The following is a 6,220-nucleotide window of genomic DNA, read 5'->3' on the forward strand; positions in this document are numbered from 1 at the left end:
AGTAATAGTGGGTACTTAAGTCCTAGGATTGGCGCAAAGATGCATTATATTTTAGCTACTGTGCTTAAAGTAGAAGCACTGTAGAAGAGTAGAAGCACTTTTAAAAGAGTGCCAGGAACAGAGTCCATGCTGTATACCATTGCTTTTCCTGGATTCTGCCAAATTATCCACCCAAATGGCTCTTTTCAACACCACAGCAGGGGTTGGCTCCTAACCTCTCCCACCTCTGAATGGTTAACCTCTTTGAAGATCACAAACCTAGAGTGTGAAAACCGATTTCTGGTTTTAGTTTGCACCCCCAGGAGCATCAGTGGTGAGCATCTTTTGCAGTGTGGCCACTGGAATTCCCTCTTCTTTAAATTGCTTCGGAGTGGAGGAGGAGCTGAGGGAGTGGTGCCAAGCCCAGCCTATCCCCAGAACCACCTGCAAATAATGTTTGCTGAGAACACAGGCCTGGGACGATCTGATCACCTATCTAACGGAGCAGTTGAATCAGACCGTTTAAGCAGTAAATAGGACACTCTTTGCTCTCTGGCCATTTAGGGAGAAAGTACGCCTACCACTGATCACTGCCTGTGGGATTCTTCTGCCTGTTCTCCCATTGGGTGGTAAGGCTCGCGGTGGAAAGGAGGATGGCAAATGCTTTCAGCACGTGCTAGGCGCCCAGCGCCTCCATCCTGACATTTCATCCTCACCTCCCAGGAGACCAGCGCCCTCAGTACCCTCCTGCCTCCCGCTCCACCCACTTTGTACACAGTCAGGGCTCAGGGCTGTGACTCTAATCGGAAAGTGGGGAGGTGGGTAGGACAGGAGAAGGTGGGACGAGAGGCTTGACAGAGGTACTCGCACCATAACCTTCACCCGCCAACTCGCCAGCTGCCCAGATGGCCCTTGCGCTTGGCAGCGGACCAGAGGAGGCCCTTGACCTCATTGGTTATGCCTCGGGGTGGACCAACAAGGTGTGTGCTGGTTGGCGGGAACCAGACCAATGAGGAGGTGGTGGCGCAGTTGTCACAGGCATGCTGAAAGCCTCGCGTCGTTTGCGGCGACCTCCTGCATGCAGTGCCTGTGCTGCTTGACGGTGCGCTCCTGGTAGGCCCGCCTCACCTGTCCTGACCGCCACCACCAGCACCACCACCGCCACTGCGACCTGGGTGATAAATCGTCACCGCCCCAGTTCCGGGGGCCACCCAGATCGTGACATGAACTCCCGGGATGATGAGGTGTCTGTTGGGGGAGCAGGTTTTGGCCTCCAGGGCGGGGAGCAGACCAGGGTCCATCAGGCCGGTTCTGCAGCCCCACGAGGACCCAGACTGGGCCCAGAGCTGGGGGCACCGCAAAGCGGCGAGGGTGGCTTCCCAGACCCTGAGGGCTTCGGGTCAGAGTGGGAGGTGCTGGATGCCGGAGGGCTGGTGCTGTGGGGCCGCGAAGGCCGGCCTGGCACCCCGGTTAACAACAAGGGGGACGCCCTGCAGTTGACTGACGAGTCGGTGGCGGCCATCCTGTGGCAGCTGAGCGACCTGGACGTGCTGGCCGTCAGCAGATACCCGTACCCAGAGAGCTACGCGGTCGGTGAAGTGTTCGTCTTGTGGGCCGACCTCGAGGCGGGTCCCGGTGGTCGAGGCGCTGCCGCCCAGAGTAGTGGGGAAGTGGCGCCGGTTGCAGTCTGCCCTCTCCAGGTTGGCGGGCCCAAGGCGGGTCGGGCCTGGGGGAACCCTAAGAGAGGCACTAAGAGTCGGTTGAACGTGGCTGTGGATCGCCAGTGGCCCCCACGGGAGGCTCGGCCGGGCTGCTGTCTGATCCCGAGTCCTTTGGTGAGTTCAGTGAGATAAAGCTGATGATGGTGAGAGCATTTATCCCAAAGAAGGAGGCCAGGCCAAGCTCAACAGCCCTGAGGATCCCGGGTACACACTCAGACACTCGAATGTCCAAGGCAGGGAGAATCTCCTTAACGTGCCAGGCACTCTTCTATCCTCGGCTCTGCGAGGATTCACTTCGGTTGGGAAAGGCAGGGCAAGCAGGGCAATAGAGAGCCGGACACCTCTTCCCCTAAGAAAATGCAAAGCATGCTCTGGGGGAAGGGAGGCAGCGGGCCCAGCTACCCGGGAGTAGCAGTAGCAGCAGCTTCTGCAGTGGCCACTACAGGCAGCCTGCTGCCGGCCACTCCAGGAGGAAGGGGGCCCAGGAGAAGAAAGAAATCCCTCAGGGGAGCCTCCAAACCTGCCCTGGGGGAACCTTCTCTTCCTGGGGGCAGGGAATCTCGGCCACTCCCCTGGATCTGGCCACCTTCCCCTGAGTCTCTGACATCCCGCTACTTGGGAGGTCCAAGAGGTATACCTTGGTCCCTTTGGGAACCAAAGAGTCCAAGCACATGGGCGCTGGGAAGAAATTCATGGTCAGGCGGGTGGGGCAGGTGGTATCCACGCTGGCGATGGCGGGAGAAGACAACAACCCAAATAGAGACCCATTCCCAAAGGCCCAAGTGAGTAGACCAGGCCCCTCCTCTCTCCCCACTGTTCCCCCTCCCACCCTCCCCAAGACACACTTCTTCACCCTCTGTCCATCCCTCAGGGGTCGTCAGTGGGTCATTAGGATGCCAGATTGCGGTCCTTTTACTAGGGACAAACGTTAAGGTAGCACTTCGGGTGTGCTGGGTTTGGTTCTCTACCCTTGGCCTGTTTCCAGCCTCCTGCACGAGGCTGGGACTGGAGTGGAAGGGAGGGCTGGTAGCCGAATTGGGTCAAGGGGACCCGTTAGAAACTTCACAGAGCCTTGATCTTTAGATGCAGCACTTTCCTGAAGCTTACTTCCTAGCTGTTCCCCAAACCTTCTTTGCAGGGGACCCGGGCTTTCTCAGTGCTGCACTGTTGTCCCCAGCTCAGCTCTGCCTGCTGGCCTGGGGCCGACTGATGGAGAAAGTGCTAAAGAGATCAGCCTTTCAATTCTCTTCCCAAGCCTGTGCCTCAGCCTGGTCCTGAATCACATGTGCACACGTGCACACACACACACACACAGAGACATAGACATACAAATGCACTGGTACACACACAGAGAGACATAGACATACAAATGCACTGGCATACACACACACGTATCCTTAGTCCAGATTGGTGAGAAATTTTTGTTTTAGCTACCCACTCACAGGCCATAGCCATCTTGTCCATGGATGCATCATGGAGAACCCAGCAGTGGCGACCTCAATATCAGAGGCCTGCAGGATCCAGGAAATTCAGAGCCCATGGCCCTGAACCGGGCAGAAGTCATGCCCAGAGGGCCTGACCCCCCAGGTGAGTGTCCTGGGTTTTGATATGGGGGCAGGGGACCAGGGGTGAGGGCAGAAACCTTTCTCTCTCTATCTTTCTCTGCTGGGGGCTCAGCCTTGCTCCCAGGCAGCTTCTCCCATGGGAAACAGGGTGTCAACAGGCCTGGCCCTGGCCCCATCATCCTCTGTGTGGGGTCTGTTTGGCAGAGGTGATCAGTGACATTGCCCCACAGCTACTCCAGATTGTAGACCTGCAGGCTAATAGCCTTTTCTGTGAAGTGCTGTTTGCCCACATTGCTCTGCCAGGTGCTGGCTGTGGCTACAGCTCTGGGAAGCTCGAACCCAGAACCACGGGATTTGCAAATCACAGTGGTGAAAATGCTGCCCTTGGGGAACAGGGGAGGCAGGCCCAGAGAGAAGGTTTGGGCTGCTGGGCAGAGCAGGGGAGGCCTGTTGCCAGCAGAGGGGGGTGCTGGCTCACCTCCTGTTAGACCCGGCTTGGCCCTTTCCACTTCACTGGGAGCCTGGGAAGCTGGATTGTGTGTCCTTTCCCTGTCAGGTGACCAGGAACCAACTGACCATTCTCCGAGAGTGGAAAGGCAGCAGCAGCCACCAGGAACCCAAGGCTGTCTTCAGGTAATGCTTCCTCTGGCTCCTGGAAATGCACACCCAAACCCCATGGTGGGATCTGGGTCCAAGTTCAACTGACATGTGTGAGGGCCCCCTCCCTCGTCTCCATCCCACACCCCCTGGAGGGAGCCCACCTCCTTTCCACTGAGAAAAGTCTTTCCCTTGCCAGTCTGGACACCGGACTTTGGGATGGAGGGCCCCAGGGGAGAGGAGAGGAGGAGAGGGGAGGCGGGTGTATACTAACCATTTCTCTTCTTCCTGTGTCTGCTGGCCTAGTGTCTGGTGCTACAGAGAGAAATAGATGACCTTAAGGAGCAACGTGGTATGAGGAACCAGGGACAGAGAGCAGCGAGTTCTTAGTGCAGAAGCAGGGTGGGCTGCCAGTGCAGGGGGCCTTGCAGGGATCAGTATTCCTGTGGGGAGGAGAACCTAGCAAGCCTGATCCTGGAGCTTGCTGTGCATGTTCAGCTTGGCGTGTGGACAAGTAGCAAAGTACTGTGTGGACTGCGAGCACACTCTGCCAGCCGGATGAGTCCTAAAGAGCTCCTTCTGATAGGACTTGTAAAGATGCCTTGTTGATCCTTCCCTTTAACTGCTGCTTGGTGTGGCCTCTAAGGTTCTTGTTGGATTGTTTGTTTGCATGGTTTGGGCGTGGCCCCAAGCTTGAGAGCTGCTGACACATTTTGTTTCCTTTAAGGAAAGGGCTCCACATTTAATTCAGGTGGTGGGGAGGATCAGGTCCAGAGCTCTTTGCATCGGGGCTGGGAGGGGACTGGGTTTCAGGTTTCAGGGCCAGGAGGTTGCCCACGGGGACAGGGAGACAGGCTTCTATATCCCCTCTGTCTGGTGTGCCTGCTTATGCCCCTCCCTGTTGCAGCCTCCATGCAGCACCTGGCTGACGAGTTCCAGATCCTTTGAAGTGAGTGTTACACACACCATACCCCTTCCCACAGCCCTGGCTGTTGAGCAGGGCTGTGGACTGGCCCTGGCTTGAGGCTATTCCCTGACTCTGTTGTTTCACAGGTTGAGCCCAAGAGGAGCAAGCTGTTACCTCTGGGGCCGGCTAGCTGTGGCCAAGCTTATTCCCTCCTGTTCTGCCTCCACCAGGGCATCCTCTCCCCCTTGTTTTGCCCCCTCTCTGCCCCAGTTTCACAGCAGTTTTTGATTAAAGAACTTCTCGTGTTCTGTGTTCTGTCCTCTCTCTGGGGGGTAGGGGTTGGGGGAGTGGGGTGAGGCCTGGGGAGCTGATGTGGGGAGCTGCCCTACATCAGAGCCTGTTCAAGAACAGTACCTCTGGCATCCTGTGGTGGGGACTCTGGGTCAGCCTCTGCTACCATTCCGGCTATCAGGCCAGTGGAGTGCCCCCAGTCTAGGTTCTGTGTGGGCTCTGTCTGGCCACGTTGCCACATCCTCCCTTTCCCCTGAAGGCCCTCTTCTAGTTCTCTAAACACCCTATTCTGGGATTTGGCGGTTCCCATTCATCACTGCCATCTGCCTCCCCATCAGAAGGAACTCATTACCACGTCACAGAGCTCCAATCCATCCCCCTTCTCTCACTGTTCTCATTGTCCTGCTTACCCTGACCACTCTGCTTTCCTGTCAGAGCACCCTTGATGCTCACAGGATGAAAGTTCAGGGTAGTGGCTGAGATGGAGGTCAGGAGAGGCGTCTGGTGCCAACCTGGGGCAGAGTGCACCCTGGCAGCTAGAGGTGGATGGTCCAGTCCTTGGAGCTTTCACATCCTCCATGCCCTAGCCATCTTGCCAGCCTACCCTCCTCCAGCCTGGTTGTCTCTCTACCCTTGAGTGGAAATGGGCCCATCGGGCTCTATGGCAAGTGAGGTTGGTAGGACTGTGTTCTTACAAGGTCTCCATCAAATACTGTTCCACCAGTCCCATGACACAGATTTTCCTGCAAAATTATACTTCCCAGAGTGTCCCAGCTCAGTCTCCCAGACTACTTGTTAGGGCACACAAGATTGGGTCTGATATCCATGTTCAATTTCACAGTAATCCAAGTCTATGCCCCAGCCAGTAATGCTCAAGAAGCTGAGGTTGAGCGGTCCTATGAAGACCTACAAGACCTTATAAAACTAACACCCAGCAGAGAGCTAAGATGGCGGAGGAATAGGATGGGGAGATCACTTTCTCCCTCACAAAGTCATCGAAAGATCATTTGAACACTGAGCAAACTCCACAAAACAACTTCTGATCGCTAGCAGAGGACATCAGACACCCAGAAAAGCAGCCCATTGTCTTTGAAAGGAGGTAGGACAAAATATAAAAGATAAAAAGAGAGACAATAGAGTTAGGGATGGAAATCCATCCC

General features: G+C 56.0%; 1 pseudogene; it reads left to right on the top strand.

Annotated features, from left to right (window-relative positions):
* Positions 1-1,202: 1,202 nt before the first annotated feature.
* Positions 1,203-4,810, top strand: LOC122689421 (annotated as a pseudogene).
* Positions 4,811-6,220: the final 1,410 nt, after the last annotated feature.

Source organism: Cervus elaphus, chromosome X, assembly GCF_910594005.1.
Source record: "Cervus elaphus chromosome X, mCerEla1.1, whole genome shotgun sequence".
NCBI lineage: Eukaryota > Metazoa > Chordata > Mammalia > Artiodactyla > Cervidae > Cervus > Cervus elaphus.